This window comes from Triticum aestivum, chromosome 2D (assembly GCF_018294505.1).
Source record: "Triticum aestivum cultivar Chinese Spring chromosome 2D, IWGSC CS RefSeq v2.1, whole genome shotgun sequence".
In the NCBI taxonomy this organism is placed as follows: domain Eukaryota; kingdom Viridiplantae; phylum Streptophyta; class Magnoliopsida; order Poales; family Poaceae; genus Triticum; species Triticum aestivum.
This window is the reverse complement of record NC_057799.1, coordinates 617,669,306-617,681,929: the sequence shown is the minus strand read 5'-3', so window position 1 is coordinate 617,681,929 and position 12,624 is coordinate 617,669,306.

The window sequence follows — 12,624 nt, the reverse complement described above, 5'->3', positions numbered from 1 at the left end:
GAGAATGATAAGATACAAGGTTCATCAAGTCAAAGTACAAAGAGAATATCCAAGTTGATCAACACACAAAGCATAGAAGATGTACGGAGTTGGATCAAGTGATCTCATGGTATATTAAGCATTGTCCATGATGCCTTGTGAACTTACCCATGTTTCATTGGTTGGTGTTTCTTTGTGTGGATAGGTATTTTTCCATGGGCTTGCATCAAAAGGAAGATCTCATATAACCCATGGAAGATAACATCAAGTGGTGATCGTCATCAAGGTTGAGTTGTGCAAATTCAAGTGGAGCATCACGAACATATCACATGATTGAAGCTTGTCGTCCATTCTAGCGATAATGGACAAGTGAAGATGTGCCTAAGAAAGGCTCACCCATAGTGGACTATTGGGGAGAAATTTAATAGTCTTCATCAAGCCAGCGCAATCAAGAAAGGCTCGGACATCATTTCGAGGCTCAGGGCTATCCTTGGCCATGTGTTTTCGGCAATGGCATGACCGGGCGCTTCTGCTTTCTCTGGCAAGAGATAAAGAGAGAGGACGAAGGGATACATGAGTGAGAGAGGGCAGCCAGGCGTGGTGAGCGAGCAGCTGCGGCAATACAAGGATCGGGCTCGACATGGTATCGCCGGAGGTGAGAGAGACTGTTGCTACTTCTTGAGCTTGCGTCGGTTTTTCCCTTGAAGAGGAAAGGGTGATGCAGCAAAGTAGATATAAGTATTTCCCTCAGTTTGAGAACCAAGGTATCAATCCAGTAGGAGAAGAACGCACAAATCACCAATACCTGCACAAACAATAAAACAACTTGCACCCAACGTGATAAAGGGGTTGTCAATCCATTCACGGTTACTTGCAAAAGTGAGATCTGATAGAGATAGATAAACAAAAGATAAAATATTTTTGTGTTTTTTGGTTTATAGATCTGAAAATAAAAGATTGCAAAATAGTAGGTCGGAAACTAATATGATGGAAAATAGAAGACCGGAAACTAATATGATGGAAAATAGACCCGGGGGCCATAGGTTTCACTAGAGGCTTCTCTCATGAAGGCAAATAATACGGTGGGTGAACAAATTATTGTCGATCAATTGATAGAAAAGCGCAAAGTTATGACGATATCCAAGGCAATGATTATGCAATATAGGCATCACGTCCGTGTCAAGTAGACCGAAACGATTCTGCATCTACTACTATTACTCCACACATTGACCGACTCCTAGCTGCATCTAGAGTATTAAGTTCATAAAGAACAGAGTAACACATTAAGTAAGATGACATGATGTAGAGGAATTAACTCAAGCAATATGATAAAAACCCCATCTTTTTATCCTCGATGGCAACAATGCTATACGTGCCTCGCTACCCCTACTTTGTCACTGGGTGAGGACACCGCAAGATTGAACCCAAAGCTAAGCACCTCTCCCATTGCAAGAAAAACCAATCTAGTTGGCCAAACCAAACCAATAATTCAAAGAGAAATACAAAGATACCAAATCATGCATATAAGAATTCAGAGGAGATTCAAATAATATTCATAGATAAGCTGATCATAAATTCACAATTCATTGGATCTCGACGAACACACCGCAAAAGAAGATTACATCGGATAGATCTCCAAGAACATCGAGGAGAACGTGGTATTGAGAATCAAAGAGAGAGAAGAAGCCATCTAGCTATTAGCTATGGACCCATAGGTCTGTGGTGGACTACTCACGCTTCATCGGAAGGGCAATAGAGTTGATGTAGATGCCCTCCGTGATCGAATCCCCCTCCGACAGGGTGCCGGAAAAGGTCCCTAGATGGGATCTCACAGGAACAGAAGGTTGCGGCGGTGGAAAAGTGTTTTCGTGGATGCCTCTGATGGTTTGGGAATATTTGCAAATATATAGGAGGAAGATCTAGGTCAGGGGGTCACCGAGGGGCCCACAAGGTAGGGGGCGCGCCCTCCACCCTTGTCGCCGCCTCGTGGCTCTTCTGACTTGCACTCCAAGTCTCCTGGGTGTCTTCTGGTCCAAAGAGAATCATCGTGAAGTTTTATTCCGTTTGGACTCCGTTTAGCATTCCTTTTCTACGAAGCTCAAAAACAAGGAAAAACAGAAACTGGCACTGGCTCAGGTTAATAGCTTAGTCCCAAAAATAATATGAAATAGCATATTAATGCATATAAAACATGCAAAACAGATAATATAATAGTATGGAACAATCAAAAATTATAGATACGTTGGAGACGTATCAACTGTGAGGTAGGAGAGAGAGAGAGGGAGTTTTTCCCTTGGCCTTTTAAATTTCTGTTTAGGCCCCACATGTAAGTGAGAGAGAGGAGGTGAAAGAGTGAGAGTTCTTTTTCCTTTTCCCCATGGGTACGTCCCACATGTTAGTGGCATATGCACACAAGGGCAAAATTGTACAGAAAATGTCCTGTAGACGGTCAATGGCATTTGACAGGATGGAAACGACACGGAGAGGTATTTTCATAAGGGCACTAGACAGAAGAGGGGCAAAGTTGAGCATAGTTTTTTTATTAGGGGTAAAGATTATCTACCAAGTCTCTACATACATATATCACACAAAAGAATTGAGAAGTGGGTCGATAATATTTAGGTATATGCCACTAAAATGGACTCTCCGTGTATTTAGGTTATCTACCAAGTCTCTACATATAACCCAATAGAAAGAATTGAGAAGTGGGTTGATAATATTTAGGTCATCTACCAAAGTCTCTACATACATATATCACACAAAAGGCAGCAAACACAAGGATCATGCAAACTAGACTAAATGACACGTACTGAAGCAAAGTTCACCCTGTATCGCCTTTAGATCCCTCTGAGTGTGCAAGTCTCCCTGTTGTGTCCCAAAGTCTTTCACCCACCACACTTGATCTGCTTACTGGAAGCAGCTACTGAGTAAATGGAATGCCTTCTGTTGACCTGTTCAGTGTTGATCAGTGAATGTGCATTCTCGTTGCCATATAAGCTTGAAATAGATTTGTTCTTTTGCTTGAACGGGTTAATGTATTCCAGCCTCGATTTTTGCCTAATTGTGGCCTACCCTTCGGTTTCACCCGCTTGGGAGGCCGCATGTCCAGGTCCAGGCGTTGATCTTCGCTGATTATGTTCGTATCAACTTCTGCACATCGATTCTCATGTTGTGCCATTGATGCATCGTGGCTACGCATTGCGATTGCCTCTGTCTTCAGCTCTCGGAATACCATTAGAGATTTTTCTAGCATGTTCTTGCAATGGAACCTTCCTGTTGACATTCAACACGTAGTGACAGGTTCAGATTAGCAGTCTTCATATCTTCTAAAAGTTTGACAGTCTTAGCCATGTCATGTGTTATTGCATATTGAGCTATCCTTGAGCAAAGACACCCTAAGTTCTGCCTATGGAACAGCGCCGGTCTGATCGCCATGTGTTGCACTTATAATAATATTATACACCTTGCTGAGGCTGATGTTATTCTCCCTGAGATTCTTGATGAAGTTCATAAGAACCGGATTGATCCTTCATGACTTGCAGACAAAGCGTTATTGTGCCCATTACTGAATATGCTAACATACCAGCTATGATCCTTCATCCGGAGAAGCCGCATCCTCGCCGTGTGCTCTGTTTTGCATGAGACAGAATTCTTTTTGTCTGGCTTACCCTGCACACAACAAGCAGAACGATATATTGAAGAAACTAATATCTACAATATATCTGGCAATCTATTTGCCAAGAATGAAAAATCGCAGCGCAATAACATCACGAAGCAAATGTGGCAGGACAAAGGCATATATTTATTGTAACTACGATCAGGACACCGTGCAACTAACCTGGCACTGGCACACAATTTCGTGCATCAGCTGGTAACGTGCCTCTTCCCATCTTGATTTTCAATGTCGAGTTCCGAAACCATTCTCCCGAGAGAATAGGTTATACCGCTCGTATGTTTCTTGGCATTAGCCAAATGACATGCCTTCCACAGGAGCGAAGTTGTCAGGTGCGCGCTTGCCTTCAGAGTTCAGAAGACATCTTTCAATCGAGCTAAGTTTGCTCGGTGTTGCCCTAACCATAAGTCCAGAACGATCTCGGTTCCTAATCTTCTATATCTAAATAGCTAGCCCTCACTAACTATTTCTCTCAACATTTAAGCATGCCACATCATCACACAAGATGCATGAGAAAAGGCCCACTCCACTACCATATGTCTCTCAATATGCAAATATGCCGCTTCATCATGAAACATGCATGGCAAAAAGACCCATCTCAACATGCAAAAAAACATGAGAATTTTCATTCTGTTATGCTATTCATATTTAATAAACATTTTACAACTATAGTAATCAAACATAATAAATTATATGTATTTTCAGTTATATTTTTTTATAGTATTACTTTAAATATTCAAGTTTCAAAAAACGCATCACATTGAAATATGTTGCAAAATATTCCGGCAACAACATGCTGGGTATCATCTAGTTGAACAAACAGTTAGAACACGAGATTCAATCAAGCAGGCCGCCTGATTGAATAAAACAATATTGTACCATAGTCTTGAGTAATAATCTTGGAGACTTGGATCCTATATGTGAAGGACAATACTGGAGTAATAATCTTGCAAGCACGCTCATGCCAGGTAAAACACCAGCCCAACATTGGAGTAATAATCTTGCAATACTGGAGTAATAATCATGCAATACTGGAGTAATATATGGATCCTATATATGGAGGACAACACGAGATTCAATACTGGAGTAATAATCTTGCAAGTACGCTGACGCCAGTCGCCAGGTAAAACAGCAGCGAATAAGTACAGTACCATATATGCGTTGACAGCTTGAATCCTATCTATTGTCATCGGCTAAATTTCAGAAACACCAGTCTAGACAAGGACCTCTTCAGCTTCTAACTCCAGTAACTCCACGGAAAAAATTGACCTGAACAATGGGCTCCAAGAAGCTAAATTTTAGAAGCTACTCCCTCCATCCCGAATTACTTGTCATAGAAATGGATGTATCTATACGTATTTTTAGTTCTAGACATCCATTTCTATCCATTTCTACAAATGTAATTCCAGCTCCGAGCGCAGTGCAAAAAAGTGGAGCCCGACCGGCCCAGCTCCACCAAAACGCGAAGATGGAGTTCACTTAATTTACAGCGAACCTGCCACCGCCAAAGATACCCCTTCTTTGCAGTCCCCCTCGAAAAGATAAAGAACCGCTCGAATAGTTACGCTCGGGCACCCCTATTTCTCGCTTTCTGCGAGAGCTAGGGGAACGCTCGCTGAAAGTGGAGGCCAAATTGGGCCGGCCCAGGTGCGAGAGAGCCACAGCCTCGTTTTCCTCTTCTTTTACGTTTTCTGATTTCTTTTTTTGCTTTATTTTTGTACTTTTGTTTATACTTTAAAATATTATATATATACATATACATATATATATTACAAAGAACACTATGCAAAAAGCATTTGAATTATGTTGAACAAGTATTTGAAAAATGTTGAACAAGTATTTGAAAAAGTATTGATCATGTATATAAAAATGATAATCAAGTATTCAAAATAAAAATGTTGAAAAAGTATTTAAAAAATGTTGAACAACTATTTTAAAAATGTTGAAGAAGTATTTGAATTTTTTTGCAAAAGTATTTCAAAATGTTGATCATGTATATAAAAATGTTAATCAAGCATTTGAAAAACAAATGTTGAACAAGAATTCGCAAAATGTTAATCAACCATTTGTAAAATGTTAAATGTGTATATAAAAAATGTTGACCATGTAGTAAAAAATCATGGTGAATATTATTGATCATGTATATAAAAACACTAATCAAACATTTGAAAATATGTTGAACAAGTATTTTTAAAATGTTAATCAAGCATTTCAAAAATGTTAAATGTGTATAGAAAGAATGTTGACCATGTATTAAAAAAATGATGAATCTTTATTATCATGTATATAATTTTTTATTGAAGCATTTGAAAAAATGCTTGAAAAATTATTTCAAAAATGTCATATAAGTGTTAAAAATGTTGATCGAGTATTTGAAAAATGTTAAATAAGTATTTAAAAAATGTTGAATAAGTATTAAAATGTTGAACAAGTATTTGAAAAATGTTGAATGAGCGTTCGGACAATGTTGGACGTGTGTACAAAAAATACTGATCAGTTATTAAAAAATGTTTTTGACATATACAAAATGTAGAGTGAAAACGAAAACAAACATACGAAAAAAATAAAAAACACAAAATGGAGAAGAAAAAAGGGAACCAAAAAATGTAGAAGAAAAAGAAAAGAAAATAAAAAATGGAGAAGAAGAAAAGAAAACCAAACAAAAAACGAAGAAAACCCTGTCAAAAACAAACAGAAAAACAAAAAAAAACAAAGATAACGGCGAGCCTAGCCTCAACTAGGAATCACCCCTTGTTCTTAACATGAAGGTAACTTAGATCTAGTGGTTTGTGCGGCGCGAGTCTCCTCTGGAGACCTCGGTTCTATTCTTACTTCTGGCGCACTTTTGTGCTCTTTTTACACTGTGCGCGCGTGAATGGACCGGCCCTGCGCGTGAATGGGCCGGCCCGATATGAGGCCAGGGAGGAAAAAGCTTCAGCGATAGAAGCCGATGTATCGCTTAAAGCGATAAATAATCACCGCGGTTACGCTCGTCCCCATCGATCGCTTCCCCTCCGAATTGGGCTGCATCCAGGAGGCCCAACGTATGCCTAGCAGGCCATAGCTATCCCAGCTGGGCTGCATCTCTACGAGAAGCTGCCAAAGCAGCCGAACTTTCTTGCGATCGCTGCGTGAAGGTAGAAGCGAGGAGGAGAAGCTGGATATGTAGTCATGTAGAGTAGAGTTTTGAGAAGCGAGAAGAGATCCGAACAAGCCCTTATATGAAGGACAACTTCTTACTACTACTTCCTCCGCCCAGAAATATTTATCGGAGAAATGGATGGACGGAGCTTGGATCTAATGAAATATATGGACACTAACATGGAGCTTGCTTCATAGTCCAGATCGGGGACGATTGACGCCAACAGGTCGATACCATGAGTACCGGCAGGCTCCTCTATTCCTTCCATCCGCGATTCATGACCGTGCACGGAATCGACGCGCCCTGGTACCGTGTGATCTCCTCTGATCTCCGTGGACTCCATTGGCAGCTAATTACGGGTGTTTGTGCGGTGGGTCTGTTCTATGTGGGGGGTTGAAGACAGCCGCGGGGTACACAGCATGTGAAGTCTGTTTGGTTTGAACCACGGGCTGACAGGTCACCCTTTTTAGAGGCCGGCATTTTTTTCGAGAGTATGTAAATGCATTACCATATTTTTGTAGAAGGTAAAAAGTTAATTACAAATATCCCGTCCCGGATGCGAACATTCGGAGGCAGGGTACAAATTCCTTACACCAACACCAACACCAACAAGTAATCTAGACTAAGTCCTCAACAAATGTTGTAATCCACCCACACCGAGCCCTGCAAGACGCCAATCGGCAATCTCGTCCAACACCATGGTGGAGATAGTATGAGACGATTTCTGTTGGTCAACTCTATTGAACACCCTAATTTTCCTCTGCTTTCAAAGAGCCCAGGCCACCACGGTGATCAAAGTGTTGAACCCTCGTCTATTAGCGCCCCTAAAGTTCCTTCTCTTCCTCAGCCACCAGTCGAAGAACGTGTCTGAACTAGTTGGCATGTGCATATTGAGTGTAAGAAGACCGAACACCCTATGCCACACCTCCTAGGCATAGATGCACCTGGAAAGAATATGGTCAATGATGCCTTCCGCTTGCAAGCACGTGAAACACGAGGACGGCTGATCCTACAGTCCATGCCTAGCCCTTCGATCCGAGGTCCATAGCCTATGTTGTAAGGCGAGCCACACAAACAACTTGCACTTAATTGGCGCCCAGCTCCTCCAAGTACACGCCATCGTGGGTGATCTCTGAAGGTTCGACCAGAGGCTATTGTAGACCGACTTGGCCGCGTACACCCCAGTCGCCCAGGTTGGCCATGTGAACCTATCCGGCGCTGCCGGATCTCTCTCCATTGTGTCGGTCGCATGGCAGAAGTGCATGCATTGAATCTGAGCGGTATAGGAGTGGTCGGTGTTGAAGTCCTACATCCATCTGCCCTCCGCAAGCGCCTGTTGTACCGTGTGGATGTTGATGTTTCTAGTTTGCACCGTCACCACCACCAGCATTGCAATGTCAGCCATCAAGAATCCATGGATCCACTTGTTTCTCCAGAATAAAACCTTCTGACCCGTCCCCACCTTGATGTTAACCAGCGTGTCAAATACAGTCCATGCATCCATATCCTCGGTCATCGTTAATCCTTGCAAAGGCCGCTGTAGGTCCGTCCTCTTGAGCGACTCCCATCTGACCCGGAATGCAAGAACTTGGCCTCTGAGGTTCCTGACGCCCAACCCGCAAAAAATCTTGGGCTTGCATATAGCATCCTACGCCACTAGGCATTGCTCGCCGTTGATCTTGTCTTTCCCGGCCCACTAAAAGACCGCATCCACTTATTGATATCCTCGAAAATCCACTCCGGCGTGTCTGAGATCATGAGGTAGTGAATTGGTCTTGCCGCAATGAGAGATTGCACCAGAACAAGGTGTCCTGGCCTTTGAATAATACCCCTTTTCCATGCCAGAATGAAGCGCCGTACCTGGTCCAGCATGGGCTGCCACTCGGCCCACGTCAAGCTCCTGATCACAAGGTGCAAGCCAAGGTATCTGCAAGGTAATTCGGACAAGTCATACTGTAGAACCACCGCTACCCTAGCACTATATTCCTCGTCTCCCCTAATGAAAATAGCGGATGACTTCTGATAATTGACCCTAAATCCCAAGGCTTTTCCAAACACCTCAAGCATTTCCCTGACAGAGGCCAAGTCTTTTAGCGAAGGCTTGATGAACATCGCTATGTCTTCCGCGTAGATCGATAGTTGTTGCATCGCTGATTTCCCAGCATAAGAACTAAGCACTCCCAGCTCTGTCGCTTTGTGAACTAGAGTTGTTAGAACATCCATTGCAATGACGAATAGCATCAGTGATATGGGGTTTCCCTGTCGCAAACCACAAGCATGTACAAACTTCTTCCCGGGCACTCCCTTGACCACCACCATTATGCTAGTAAAGTGGAGGAGCACCGCCATCCACTTGGCCCATCTTTGGCCAAAACCCTTTCCTCTCAAGACCAAAAAAGAATGCCAGGATAGTGAGTCGAAGGCCATAGAAATGTCCAGCTTGAGAAAAAACTCCGGGAACCTACTCGCATGGATTTTCCTTGCCACTTGATGAACCAAAAGGAAGTTGACATGTAGGTGTCTTCCTTGAAGGCGGACAGGTTCATCGCAACGATCTCATGCATCTAATTCCAAAGATGATTGGCAAGAACTTTGGCGAATAGCTTCGGGATGCCATGAATTAAGCTGATAGGCCTAAAATCTCTGATTTCCTACGTGTACGGTTTATTGGGAATGAGGATAATGTGCCTCTTGTTGAGCCTGGCAAAACCTCTTGCATCTCCCACAAAAAGTTTCATCATCACGACCATGACGTTATTTTCTATTATAGGGCCAAGCTCTTTGATAGAAGGCTCCAATATATCCGTCCGGACCAGGTGCACGGTCTAGGGGAAACTCCTTGATCACCTGTCAGATCTCCTACTCTGTTATGATCTCTTCCAAGATGTGTAGATCCCTAGCCAGAATCCCCAACTATTGCAAGTCTAAAGTATGTTCTCTGGCCCGTGTTGTACCAAGGGTAAGCCTCAGAGAATGCTTCCTCTTTCCTCTCTTGATCCTTGATGATCTCCTTGATGATCTTGACATGAGAGAAAAAAATTTGGACCTCCGTAAGTTAGCCACAACATGGAACAACTTATTGTTTGTGTCACCTTCCTCGATCCATTTTAGTCGCAATCGTTGTCGATCGATCATACGTTCCAACGCAGCCATCCCCAAGAGCGCATGCTTCAAAGTGCGTCGTAGCCAAGCTTCCTCTCTCCCTAGCAGTCTCCTCTCTTGGGCAATATCGAGTCTGTGGATGACCCAAGCAGCAACCCTCATCAGAAGTTTTACATTACCAATCTTATGTTGCCCCCACGCATGTAGAGAGGTGGCGGCATTCCGTAGAAAAGCATCGGGCCTCGTATATGGGTCCACGATCTCCGGGTCACACATCCGCGCCTCCCTAACTGCATCCTCATACCCTCTGGCTTAGTCCAGAATAGCTCACATCAGAACCTTTTTTGGGGTAATACACTTGTGGATAAGTGTAGAGGCACGTGATCCGAGACTCCAGTGGACAATGCTTGCAGTAGGTAGTTTGGGTTCACAAACTCCCAATCCACAGAGATAAGGACTATCAATCTTGGTAAATATTGGTGCCTCCTGTTCATTGGACCACGTGAACTTGCAACCATGCATATACATCTCTTTGAGCTCGTGATCATCCACAAACTGCCTGAACTTAGGCATCATGCCCCCGTTAAGATTGTTGTTGCTCTTCGCGGAGGCCCTAAGAATCATGTTGAAGTCCCCCAAGACCATCCATGGTCCCTGGCATACCATACGTCTCGTCCATAGATCCTCCAAGAATTGACTCTTGAAGGCATCACCTTGTGGCATGTACACAACGAAGAACCACCACGGCTCCCCACTTTGGTGTGCACCAATCTAGTAATGAAGTTGGCGTTGAACTGGATTGTGTCCACCATTAGCACTGAGTTATTCCAAGCAATGAGAACTCCCCCACATGTATCTCTCCGCTGGCAAGTAGGCAAAACCATCAAACGATGGCCCTAGACATTGCATTATGGTAAACTGATCGATTACATCCATTTTGGTTTCTTAGAAACACACTAAGTTCACCCGTACCATGCCAACAATCTCTAACTGCCTTTCATTTGGTTCGATTTGTCAAACCGCGAACATTCCAGCATAGCATCTATGGGTATAGATCCATGGGAAGATCTCAAATTCTCCACCAACACCCCAATCCACGATTTAATTGACGCTGACCACCACCGAGTTGCAATCCTCCATTTCATCCGTCGACAGGATCGTCTTGCCAAAGAGCGCGACAATGCTCTGTATGTGCTGCTCACAGAGGGGGGAGTCGAACATATCCTTGAGCTCGTGAACCACCCCATCGTCAACCATCAGATCTTCCGGCACCATGCCCAAGGCATGGAGCAACACATTCTCCGCGGGGTTATCCTTGGGGTTATCTGGTTATCTTTAAGCGATGTTGGTTGAGGCGAACAAATGATGGAAGCGATCGATGGAATAAGAAATACTCCGTACGTGTATGGCATCGTGGGCTGTGACTTTGCTTGTGGACTGCAGCCGCTGTTCCCTTTTTCGTTTTGCTTAGGCGTGCGTTGCTGGGTAAGCGAGAACTCCTCTTCGGCGCCTGTTGCGCGAGGAAGTCTCTCTAGCGCACACTACGAATTGTACTGGGCCTCATCCCATTTAGTGCACCCTTCTATTGTTTGCCTTTTCTATCGTCTGTGCGTAGGTCAATCGCACCAGTTTTTCTTTCGCTTGATTTTCCCCTCCCTTTTTCTTAAAGTTTAGATTTGAAAAATGAGAAATCTACAAAAAATTTATGGATTTAAAATAAAAGATTCATGAAGAAACAGTTCACGGATTTGGAATAAGTTCCTGGATATGAAAAAGTTCAAGGATTGAAAAAAATTCATGGATTTGAAAAGGGTAACGAATATTTAAAAAGTTCAAAATTTTGAAATTTCATGAAAATTTGAGAAAAGTTCATAGATTTTGAAGAAAAAGCATAATCAATTTCAAAACATCATTGATTTTGAAAAAAGTCCGAGGATTCAAAAAAGTTAATAAATTAAAAAAAGTTCATGAAAATTTGAGAAAAGTTAACAGATTTTGAAGAGAAAAATTATGAATTTAAAAAAATCAACAACTTTGAAAAAAAAGCATCGATTTTGAAAAAAAATATCACGAATTATGAAAATAAATCTCATGTATTCGAATTCATTGTTTTTACAGAAAATTTCTCATATTTGAAAAAAATCACGTATTTTGAAAAAAACCGCAAATTTGGAAATAGTTCACTGATTTTGAGAAAATATTCACTAAAAATTGCTAAAAACTAAAAAGGTTCCGTTAAAAGGTGGCAAAAAACTCAAAAAAGTTCACAGATTTGAAAAAGTCTTGAAATTTTGATAAAAGTTCTCCAATTTGGAAACGAAATGTTCACACATTTGAAAAAAATAGGAAGAAGAAAACAAAAAATACAAGAATAAAATAGAACAAAACCTGATTCAGAAAAAAACAGAAAACAAAAATAAATACCGGCTAGGAAGCTTTCAGGAGCTTCCCAAAACCGGGTAAGAATCTTCTTCTGTTGTGCCCAATGGGCTGGCCCATTTAGTAGCGAAGTAAAGGAGGGAGTGTGCGCTTTTTTTTTAAAAAAAATAGCCTTTAACTGGCGCTTAAGGCCCCAAATAGGTGTCAGCTCCATAAGCTAGCTATCTATATGTATGTACTCCCTCCGTTCACGAATAAGTCTACATCTAGTTTTTTCTTTAAGTCAAAGGTTAAATTTTTGACCAACTTTATAGAAAAAAGTAGCAGCATTTATGGCACTAAACTAGTA